The 11,597-nt window shown below is 47.5% G+C and overlaps 1 protein-coding gene across 1 annotated transcript in view; it reads right to left on the bottom strand.

Annotated features, from left to right (window-relative positions):
• Window positions 1-1,294: 1,294 nt before the first annotated feature.
• Window positions 1,295-11,597, bottom strand: part of LOC127395199 (uncharacterized) — an 89,128-nt gene continuing 78,825 nt past the window's right edge. The window contains exon 2 of the mRNA XM_051641774.1: window positions 1,295-1,377. The gene's annotated coding sequence lies outside the window, so the exon portion shown is untranslated. The remainder of the gene's footprint in view (window positions 1,378-11,597) is intronic.

Here is an 11,597-nt window from a genome sequence, read left to right as displayed (position 1 = left end):
GAGCGGCAAGAAGAAGGAGGAAGCTGTCTTCTAAGATCTCTGTCCTTCCTCTGAGCTTACGTAGATATATGGAATGGAATATCTTTGGCCAATTTTGCTGTCTGTCTAACTCAGCCTCCCACGGGGGGGTCAGAGATCTCCCCATAGTGTCTGAGCCGGCGGAGTGAAGGTGTAACCTTGAAGCCTCAGTAGTTAGAAAAACATTCCACTGTCTTATCAGCCTAGCAGAACACACAGTTGCTAGTTACAAGAAAGCTTACTGAAGGAAAAAAAAATCAGTGAAAAGAAAAATTGGCTTAATCCTGGCTCAAACCAGGACATTCCACCCCTTATTCCATACCATATATTACATACAGGCTCTATACTTTACCAGCTGTCAAATTAAGGATTCTCTCCCAAAGTCAGATTACCTTGAGGTACATATTGTACTTCACCATCCTCCATCATCACACACCAGGTATGTCCAGGCCCCTGAGCAAAGGCAATACCCCTGACAGGTTTACCTTTGCCTGAAGCAGGATAGACCCAAACACTTTTACCCAGCAGGTTTCTTTCACATACCACAGGGACTTTATCCCCATCTGTAGTATGCAAAAGGTCTGACTGGGCAGGACCAGCCCGATTGATGGATCCCCTGGTATTAACTAACCAGGTGGCCTTTGCCAAATTTTTATCCCAGTTTTTGAAAGTTCCACCACCCATTGCCTTTAGGGTAGCCTTCAACAGACCATTGTACCTTTCAACTTTCCCTGAGGCCTGTGCATAGTATGGGATATGGTAGATCCATTCAATACCATGCTCTTTAGCCCAATCAGTAACAAGACTGTTTTTGAAATGAGTCCCATTGTCTGACTCAATTCTCTCTGGAGTACCATGTCTCCACAAAATTTTCTTCTCAAGACCCAGAATAGTATTCCTGGCTGTGGCATGAGGCACAGGATATGTCTCCAACCATCCTGTACTTGTTTCCACCATTGTAAGCACATAACGCTTACCCTGGCGGCTCTGAGGAAGTGTGATGTAGTCCATTTGCCAGGCCTCTCCAAATCTGTACTTTGACCACCTCCCCTCATACCACAAAGGTTTCAACCGTTTTGCCTGCTTAATTGCAGCACATGTCTCACAGTCATGGATCACCTGTGCAATAGTGTCCATGGTTAAGTCCACCCCTCGGTCACGAGCCCATTTGTATGTTGCATCTCTGCCCTGATGACCTGAAGCATCATGGGCCCACCGAGCCAGAAAAAGCTCACCCTTGTGTTCCCAGTCTAAGTCTACTTGGAACACTTGGGCAGCCTCATCTGCTCGTTGGTTGTGTCGATGTTCCTCAGTGGCTCGACTCAGAGGCACATGTGCATCTACATGTCGCACTTTTACCTCCAGTTTCTCTATCCGAGCTGCAATGTCTTTCCACAGGTCAGCAACCCAAATAGGTTTACCCTTTCGCTGCCAGTTATTCTGCTGCCACTGTTTTAGCCAGCCCCACAAGGCATTTGCTGCCATCCACGAGTCAGTGTAGAGGTAGAGTCTCGGCCACCCCTCTCGCTCAGCAATGTCCAAAGCCAGCTGGATGGCTTTTACCTCTGCAAACTGACTTGATTCACCTTCTCCTTCAGCTGCTTGTGCAACCAGTCGTGTAGGACTCCACACGGCAGCTTTCCACTTCCGGCGGTTCCCTACAAGACGACAGGAGCCATCGGTGAAAAGAGCAAATTGTTTCTCAGTCTCTGGTAGATGATCATATGGTGGAGCTTCTTGAGCTCGTCTCACCATTTCTTGTGGTGGCATTCCAAAGTGTGTGCCTTCTGGCCAGTTTGTAATTGCTTCCACAATACCTGGACGATTAGGTTTCCCTATTCGGGCTCTTTGGGTGATCAAAGCAGTCCATTTACTCCAAGTCACATCGGTGGCATGATGGACAGGAGAAAGGTTATTCTCGAACATGAATCTCAGCACCGGTAGTCTGGGCGCCAGAAAGAGCTGTGCTTCAGTGCCAATCACTTCTGAAGCGGCTCTAACTCCTTCATATGCTGCAAGTATCTCCTTCTCAGTTGTTGTGTAGTTGGCCTCGGAACCTCTGTAGCTCCGGCTCCAGAACCCCAGGGGTCGACCTCGAGTTTCCCCTGGTGCTTTCTGCCAGAGGCTCCAGTTGGGACCATTGTGTCCGGCTGCAGTGTAGAGCACGTTCTTGATGTCTGGCCCTGTTCGAACCGGTCCAAGGGCCATTGCCTGCGCAATCTCCTTCTTGATCTGCTCAAAAGCTTTCTGTTGGTCAGGACCCCATTTGAAATCATTCTTCTTTCAGGTCACCTCATAGAGAGGTTTCACAATTTCACTGTAACATGGAATATGCATTCTCCAGAAACCAACAGTCCCTAAAAAGGTTTGAGTGTCCTTTTTAGTTGATGGTGGGGCCATAGCTGTTACTTTGTTAATCACATCCATTGGGATCTGGCGACGACCATCTTGCCACTTGATTCCCAGGAACTGGATCTCTCGCGAAGGTCCCTTGACCTTGCTTCTTTTTACAGCAAAACCAGCATCCAGAAGAATTTGGATGATCTTTTTACCTTTCTCAAAAACTTCTTCTGATGTGTCACCCCACACAATGATGTCATCAATGTACTGCAGGTGTTCTGGAGCTCCACCCTTCTCCAGTGCAGCATGGATCAGTCCATGGCAAATGGTTGAGCTGTGTTTCCACCCCTGGGGCAGTCGATTCCAGGTGTACTGGACTCCCCTCCAGGTGAAAGCAAACTGTGGCCTGCACTCTGGTGCTATGGGAATAGAGAAGAATGCATGAGCAATGTCAATAGTGGCATACCACCTAGCTGCTTTTGACTCCAACTCATACTGAAGCTCTAGCATGTCCGGTACAGCAGCACTAAGTGGTGGTGTCACCTCATTCAGGCCACGATAGTCCACTGTCAGCCTCCACTCGCCATCAGGCTTTCGCACTGGCCAGATAGGACTGTTGAAGGGTGAATGTGTCCTGCTAATCACACCTTGGCTTTCCAATTGCCGAATCAGCTTATGAATGGGGATCACAGAGTCTCTGTTGGTGCGATACTGTCGTCTATGCACTGTTGAAGTGGCAATTGGCACCTGTTGGTCTTCAACCTCCAGCAACCCTACTACAGAAGGGTCATCAGAAAGGCCAGACAAAGTACGCAGCTGTTCAGTGTCCTCAGTCTCTACAGCTGCTATACCAAAGGCCCACCGGTACCCTTTCGGGTCACGGAAGTATCCTTTCCTAAGATAGTCTATGCCAAGGATGCACGGAGCACCTGGGCCAGTCACTATAGGGTGCGTTTGCCACTCCTTACCAGTGAGGCTCACACCGGCCTCCACAACAGTCAGTTGTTGAGAACCTCCTGTCACTCCAGAGATAGTGACAGGGTTTGTCCCTTTATGATTCGATGGCATTAGAGTGCACTGTGCACCAGTATCCACCAAAGCTTTATATCTTTGTGGTTCTAATGTGCCAGGCCACCGAATCCACACAGTCCAATAAACTCGGTTGTCCCTCTCCTCCTCCTGGCTGGAGGCAGGGCATCCCTAGGGTTGAGCACTAGAGCTCGATGAACCATCCTGGTTGTTGACTGGTGCAACCTTCCTCTTGGAAGAACCATCTCCTGGCTTTGTTCTGTTTAGAAGCTCTTGCACACGTAACTGGAGCATATCAGTGGGTTTCTTGTCCCAGACTCTCATGTCCTCTCTAAAATGATTTTTCAAGAGAGACCACAGGTGGCGTCGCAGTGAGTCCTGTCTTCCTTGCTGCTGTCTTGTAGCAGGACGTCTCTTCTTAATGGCTGCAACACGTGACCAGTTGTCTCTAGGAAGAGTCTGGAGTTTACTTCCATTTGGCATCTTATACTTCCTGTCAACCATTTTCTTAACGGCTGAGGTTTGGAAGTAAAGGGAATCAGAGAGGATGTCTCCATACTGTCGTGCTTTGACAGTTACTTCACGTACAGTTGGTCTTTCGTAACCTTCAAAACATCCCATGAAGGAGAATATATGGGCATGCGCTGCTGGTACAGCCTGAACAAACTTCCGGAACATTTGCGTGTCACATTCAACATCGTCAGGATCTGTGATTCCATCGTTATTATAGATCACTTCTCGCACAGCAATCTCTCTCAAGTAGGTGATGGCTTTCTCGAGAGTGGGTGTTCTGCTTCGGCGCCATCCGATGTCACCCTTGTGGGGATATCTCTCTCTCACAGCTGAAAGAAGTCGGTCCCACAGGGTAGTAGTTCCTGTCTTACTACTAAGTGCTCTGTCAATACCAGCATCTCTGGCCAGGGATCCCAACTGCTTGGCTTCTCTCTCATCCACATTGTAGGTCTCAGCACCACTATCAAAGCATCGGAGCAGCCAAGGAAGGATTCCCTCACCATCAATGCGGGTGAAGTCCTTTCTCATGAGGCACAGTTCTTTCATAGAGAAAGGGTGGGCAAGGTCATCGTCGTCATCCCATTGAGGAGGACCTGCTGTTCTTTTATTTGCTTGAGAGTGGCTTGGTTTTTTATCTGTCTGAGAGTGGTCTGGTTTTTTATCTGTCTGAGAGGTACCTGCTCCGTCATCTGATTTAGAATCCTTCCCTTCCTCACCGTCAGCCTCTGTCTGAGAGGTACCTGCTCCATCAACTGTATTAGGATCCTCTTCTTCCTCACCCTCACTTTCTGCTGCTTTTGTCTTTGCCTTGCTCCTAGTCACAGGGTTAACTAGCTTGGTTCGTGATGGATCAGGCTTTTTCTTTGTAGAAGCAGTTGTTTTTGTAGCAGCAGGAGTGGTGGTATTGGCAGCAGTGGTGTTGGCAGCAGCAGTGGCAGCAACATTGCCTGTGGGGGAGTGGCAGTGAGCAGAACAACATCTGGCCCTACGCATCCACAATATATTATAAACATTCAGCAAAAACATCCCCACTGCAACCATGCTATTCACGTCAAGAGCTGGGAGATTCAGCTTGAGAGAATATGGAGAGGTAAAATTGAACCAGCTATTGCTGTTACCAACATGGACCGTTCTATTCACTTTAGGAGTTGTACCAGTAGGACTAGCAGTGTAACCGTACACATACAGTGACCCCATAGAGAACAGTATCATCATCCCTAGGATCACTAGGCTGGTAATGATACGGTTGATTATGGCTACAGTTCTGTCAATAAACCACAAAAGAATCACAAGAGCAGCTACAAAGAGCAGAATGCCCTCAGCTACATACCACATGTACAATTGCAGGTTTGGAAACAGATCCAGTAGATTCATTGCAGCAAGTGTCTGTTCAGTTTTCAATCCGTCAGAACACTCAGCAGAATTATTGCTCATTGTTATCTGAGGGATTCCTCCCCTCAGAGATGGAATTTTGGACACTCCCAATTGATGAAAATGTGTAATCTGGGCTTAAAATCAAGCCCCACGTTGGGCGCCAATTAAATTGTTGTCACCGTTTGACTCAGGTCCGACAACAATGCTCTCGATCCCCTCCCCCCCCCACCCAGTTAGGGAAGGAGAGAGAGAAAAGGAGAGAGACTTGGCTGGATTGAAAACTAAACTACACAGCTTTAATTAAAACACTAATGAATCACACAAGAAAATATATACAATTATATACAGATATATTCAGATATGGGCAAAAGCCTCTCGCCTCCCCCCACCCCCAGCAACTCCCACAGCACTCCCCTGAACTGGAAAGAGTCCCGAGAAATCCCGGAGCCGCTGCTGGAGAAAGCAGAGAGTTATGAGGGTCAGGAGAGCTCGAGCCTAAGGGTCGTCGGTGATGGATGAGCAGAGTCCTCCCCGGACGCCGGCCATGGACGGAAGAGAGCAGGCGAGAAGAAGGAGGAAGCTGTCTTCTAAGATCTCTGTCCTTCCTCTGAGCTTACGTAGATATATGGAATGGAATATCTTTGGCCAATTTTGCTGTCTGTCTAATTCAGCCTCCCACGGGGGGGTCAGAGATCTCCCCATAGTGTCTGAGCCGGCGGAGTGAAGGTGTAACCTTGAAGCCTCAGTAGTTAGAAAAACATTCCACTGTCTTATCAGCCTAGCAGAACACACAGTTGCTAGTTACAAGAAAGCTTACTGAAGGAAAAAAAAATCAGTGAAAAGAAAAATTGGCTTAATCCTGGCTCAAGCCAGGACACGTGGTACTCCCAAAAGAATTGGGTCAGACAATGGGACTCATTTCAAAAACAGTCTTGTCATTGACTGGGCTAAAGAGCATGGTATTGAGTGGATCTACCATATCCCGTGCTATGCACAAGCCTCAGGGAAAGTTGAAAGGTACAATGGTTTGTTGAAGGCTACCCTGAAGGCAATGGGTGGTGGAACTTTCCAAAACTGGGACAAAAATTTGGCAAAGGCCACCTACTTAGTTAATACCAGGAGATCCATCAATCGGGCTGGTCCTGCTCAGTCAGACCTTTTACACACTGCAGATGGGGATAAAGTCCCTGTGGTATGTGAAAGGAACCTGCTGGGTAAAAGTGTTTGGGTCTATCCTGCTTCAGGCAAAGGTAAACCTGTCCGGAGTGTTGCTTTTGCTCAGGGACCTGGACATACCTGGTGTGTGATGATGGAGGATGGTGAAGTACAGTATGTACCTCAAGGTAACTTGACTCTGGGGGAGAATCCTTAATTTGACAGTTGGTAAAGTACAGAGCCTATATGTAATATATGGTATGGAATAAGGGGTGGAATGTCCTGGTTTGAGCCAGGATGAAGCCAATTTTCCTTTTGCTGATTTGTTTTTTCTTCAGTGAGCTTTCTTTTAACTAGCAACATTCTGTTCTAGCTAGGCTGATAAGACATTGGAATGTTTTTCTAACTGCTGGGGCTTCAAGGTCGCACCTTCACTCTGCCGGCTCAGACACTACGGGGAGATCTGTGACCCCCCCCATAGGAGGCTGAATAAGATAGATAGCAAAATTGGCCAGAGATTTTCCATTCCATATATCTATGTAAGCTTCGATGAAAGTCAGAGATCGCAGAAGACAACTTCCTTCCTTCTTCTTCTTCCCTTCTTTCCCGTCCATGGCCGGCATCCGGGGAGGACTCCGTCCATCCAGCACCGTTGACCCTTAGGCTCGAGTTCTCCTGACCCTCATCACTCTCCGCTTTCTCCAGCAGCAGCTCCGGGATTTCTTGGAACTGTTCCAGCTCAGGGGAGTGTGGTGGGAGTTGCTGGGGGTGGGGGGAGGCGAGAGGCTCTTGCACATACCTGAACATATCTGTATATAATTGTATATATTTTCTTATATCATTAGTGTTTAATTAAAGCTGTGTAGTTTAGTTTTCAATTCAGCCAAGTCTCTCTCTTTTTCTCTCTCTCCTTCCCTACCTGGGTGGGAGGGGATTGAGAGCATTGTTGTCGGACCTGAGTCAAACGGTGACAGTTTCTCACTATTTTATTCAGAAAGGGAGATTGTAAAGGTTATGCCTCAATAAATATAACCTTTTATCTTTTCTGCGTGTGGAAAGCTTCCAAATTTTGTATTGACATATCTTAATCATCTGTTATTTTGGCTTCTCTGTTATAAAGACCAATAGAGATATTATTGCAGAGAGAGCAGAAATTATGACAGAGTTCTACAGATAACTTGACAGAATGAAAAATAAAGAACTGTGTCAAAAAATAAAGATGTTCAAATTTTAGTTTGCTATGCCCTACATTTTTCCCAAACACAGATAAAACTCTAGTCTGTCTTTGATTTTAACTTGTTGTTAGCGTTGACATGCTCCATTCTTTCTCTTTAATATACTCATGTTGGGGCCAGTGGATGTTCTGCTGCTTAGTTTCTTAGTTTACTTGAAATTACTGCAATCTTAGAATCATAGAATTGCTTTGGTTGGAAAAGACCTTTAAGATCATTAAGTCCAACCGTTAACCTAGCATGCTGCCATGTCCACCCCTAAACCATGTCCCTAAGCAACACATTTACACGTCTACACATCTACACACCTCCAGGGATGGTGACTCCACAACTTCCCTGGGCAGCCTGTTCCAGTGCCTGACAACCCTTTCAGTAAATAATTTTTTCCTAATATCCAATCTAAACCTCCCCTGGCGCAACTTGAAGCCTTTTCCTCCTGTCCTATCGCTTGTTACTTAGGAGAAGAGATCAACACACACCTCACTACAACCTCCTTTCAGGTTGTTGTAGAGAGTCCTAAGGTCTCCCCTCAGCCTCCTTTTCTCCATACTAAACAATCCCAGTTCCCTCAGCTGCTCCTCATAAGACTTGTGCTCTAGACCCTTCACCAGATTCATTGCCCTTATTTGGACACGCTACAGCACCTTGAGCCTGTTGCTTGGAGATGTGCTGGATACACTGCAGCACACTTGAAGTCTTATGGAGATGAGCCAGGGGCTCCTGCTGTAATAGGAGCCAACAGGGAAAAAACAGTGAAATACCCCAAAGAAATTCCAGCCACTCCAGTCAGCAAGTCACCTTCATTGGGGGCACGTAGCAGCATGGGGGAATAAACAAGAGGAGTAAGAGATGTGCACATGCCTGCAGAGCTATGATCTTATTGGCATCACGGAGACATGGTGGGATGACTCCTATGACTGGAGTGTTGGAATGGAAGGATACAGGCTCTTTAGGAAGGACGGGCAGGGGAGAAGAGGAGAGGGTGTTGCCTTTTACGTCAATGACCAGCTGGACTGCATAGAGCTCCGCCTGGGGATGGATGAGGAGCTGACTGAGAGCTTATGGGTCAGGATTAAAGGGAGGGAAGGGGTCATTATAGTGGAGGTCTACTACAGGCCGGAGCAGATGAGGCCCTTTATAGACAGACAGCCCTGGTCCTCATGGGGGACTTCAACCACCCTGATATCTGTTAGAGGGACAACACAGCAGGGCATAAGCAATCCAGGAGGCTCCTGGAATGTGTTGATGATAACTTCCTTCTCCAAGTGATAGAGGAGCCAATGAGGAGAGGTGCTATGCTGGACCTCATTCTCAGCAACAAGGAGGGGCTGGTGGGGAATGTGAAGCTCAAGGGTAGCCTTGGCTGCAGTGACCATGAGATGGTGGAGTTCAAGATCCTTAGGGCAGTGAGGAGGGCGCATAGCAAGCTCGCTACCCCGGACTTCAAGAGAGCAGACTTTGGCCTCTTCAGGGACCTGCTTGGTAGAGTACCATGGGATAAAGCCCTGGAGGGGAGAGGAGCCCAAGAAAGCTGGTTAATATTCAAGGATCACCTCCTCCAAGCTCAGGAGCAACGCATCCCGACAAAGAGGAAGTCAGGCAAAAAACACCAGGAGGCCTACATGGATGAACAAGGAGCCCCTGGACAAATTCAAACACAAAAAGGAAGCCTACAGAGGGTGGAAGCAAGGCCAGGTAGCCTGGAAGGAATACGGAGAAATTGTCTGAGCAGCCAGGGATCAGGTTAGGAAAGCTAAAGCCCTGGTAGAATTAAATATGGCTGGGGACATCAAGGGCAACAAGAAAAGCTTCTATAGGTGTTTCAGTGACAAAAGGAAGACTAGGGAGACCTGGTTACCCAGGATATGGAGAAGGCTGAGGTGCTCAACGACTTTTTTTGCCTCAGTCTTCACTGGCAAGTGCCCAGGCCACACCGCCCAAGTCACAGAAGGCAAAGGCAGGGATTGGGAGAATGAAGAACCACCTGATCTAGTGGTAGGGTTCCCTGCTCATGGCAGGGGGGTTGGAACTTGATGATCTTTAAGGTCCCTTCCAACCTTAATGATTCTATGATTCTAAGATCAGGTTCAAGACCATCTAAGGAGCCTGAAGGTGCACAAGTCCATGGGACCCGTGGGTCCTGAGAGAACTGGCAAATGAAGTTGCAAAGCTGCTTTCCATCATATTTTAAAAGTCCTGGCAGTCTGGTGAAGTTCCCACTGACTGGAAAAGGGGAAACATAACCCACATTTTCAAAAAGGGAATAAAGGAAGACCCAGGGAACTACAGGCCAGTCAGTCTCATCTCTGTGCCCTGCAAGATCATGGAGCAGATCCTCCTGGAAACTATGCTGAAGCACATGAAAAATAAGGAGGTGATGAGTGACAGTCAACATGGCTTCACTAAGGGCAAATGGGTCTAATTGTTAAAACAAAAGTCCTCATTGTCTTCTGGCGTCCCTACGCCAGGCGTTGTTCTGTAACAGGTTCCTGTGGTGGTGGGCTGAGCGCATCGACAGCATCCAACACTGGCTTAGTCCATCTTGCTGGGACCCAAAGTGGACCTGTTGGGGTGGAAACACAAAGATACCCTCGACCCCAATATAAGACCCTTGCTGGCTCCTGCCATTGACCTGTTTTGGGGTCTCTGTATCTAACCCTCACATTTTGCTCCTTTTGTCCTGTCAGAGGGACATGATGCTTGATGGCAGCAGGTTCTTTATTTTCTCCAAAAACACAGAGAAAGTTTAGCACAAAGAGACATTTTAGCAACCTTCCCTGAAGATCTTTCGTGTCAGAGAACTTCTTTAGATATCTCTTCAAAGCGCCATTGGCTCTTTCTACAATTGCTTGCCCTGTTGGAGAGTTGGGGATACCTGTGATATGTCTGATCCCCCATGACTGCAGAAATTCTCTAACCCTTTTGCTAGAGTAGGCTGGGCCATTATCTGTTTTTATCAGCTGTGGTGTTCCCATTACCGCAAAACAGCTACTGAGGTGCCTTTCCACATGTATGGCCTTCTCCCCAGCCTGAGCGGTGGCCCATATAAAGTGACTATAGGTATCTATAGTTACATGCACATATTTTAACCTCCCAAACTCGCCTACATGCGTGACATCCATCTGCCAGTTCTCGTTGGCTTTCAGGCCTCGAGGGTTAACTCCCAAACCTAAACCACAACCTCCATTATGGTGACTACAAACTGGACATGACCTGACTATGGCCTTGGCTTCCTCATATGAGATTTTAAATTCCTTCTGTAACCCCTTGGCATTCTGATGAAACTTAGAATGTGCTTCTCTGGCCAATGTTTGTTGTGGTAAAGGTGTTCCTTGTAACACTGACACTAGTTTGTCTGCTCGTGAGTTGCCTTCTAATCCTACATCCCATTTATGACTCCTTATGTGAATAACAGAAAAAGGGTGCTGCCTTAACCTGATGGCTTTCTGTAGTTGTATAAAAAGTGCATGCAACCTTTTGTTTTGGACTTCCCTAATATAAGCTTCCTCTATTCGTTCACACACCCCCGCTACATATAGGGAGTCTGTGACAATATTAAGGGGCCCTTTTAGGTTCAACATCGCCCACACCACCGCTAGCAGTTCCATTGTTTGTAAAGAATCCATGTCGGTGGCTGGGAGTAGCTGCTGTCGCCAAGCTTCTCCTTCTTGCCAGGTCACCGCCGCTGATCTGGATTTTCGTCCAACATCGGTGTAGGCCGTCACTGCATTCTCTAGCGGTGTTAAAGATCTCTTTGGACGTTGCATCCAGCCCCACTGTCCAACCCAACTCAGCGGTATACTGGGAATTTTGTCCGTGGCGATCACACAGCTGGCCCCCAATACTGCGTCCTGTAGCTCCATGCTATTGCGTAGATACCACGTCAAGGTGTCTTTCTGCATAGGTATCCATATCTGCTCTGGCTCCACTCCTGTG

The sequence above is a fragment of the Apus apus genome, chromosome W, assembly GCF_020740795.1.
Source record: "Apus apus isolate bApuApu2 chromosome W, bApuApu2.pri.cur, whole genome shotgun sequence".
In the NCBI taxonomy this organism is placed as follows: Eukaryota; Metazoa; Chordata; class Aves; order Apodiformes; family Apodidae; genus Apus; species Apus apus.
Note: the sequence above shows the minus strand (reverse complement) of the source record. Positions and strands in the feature narration are given on the sequence as shown.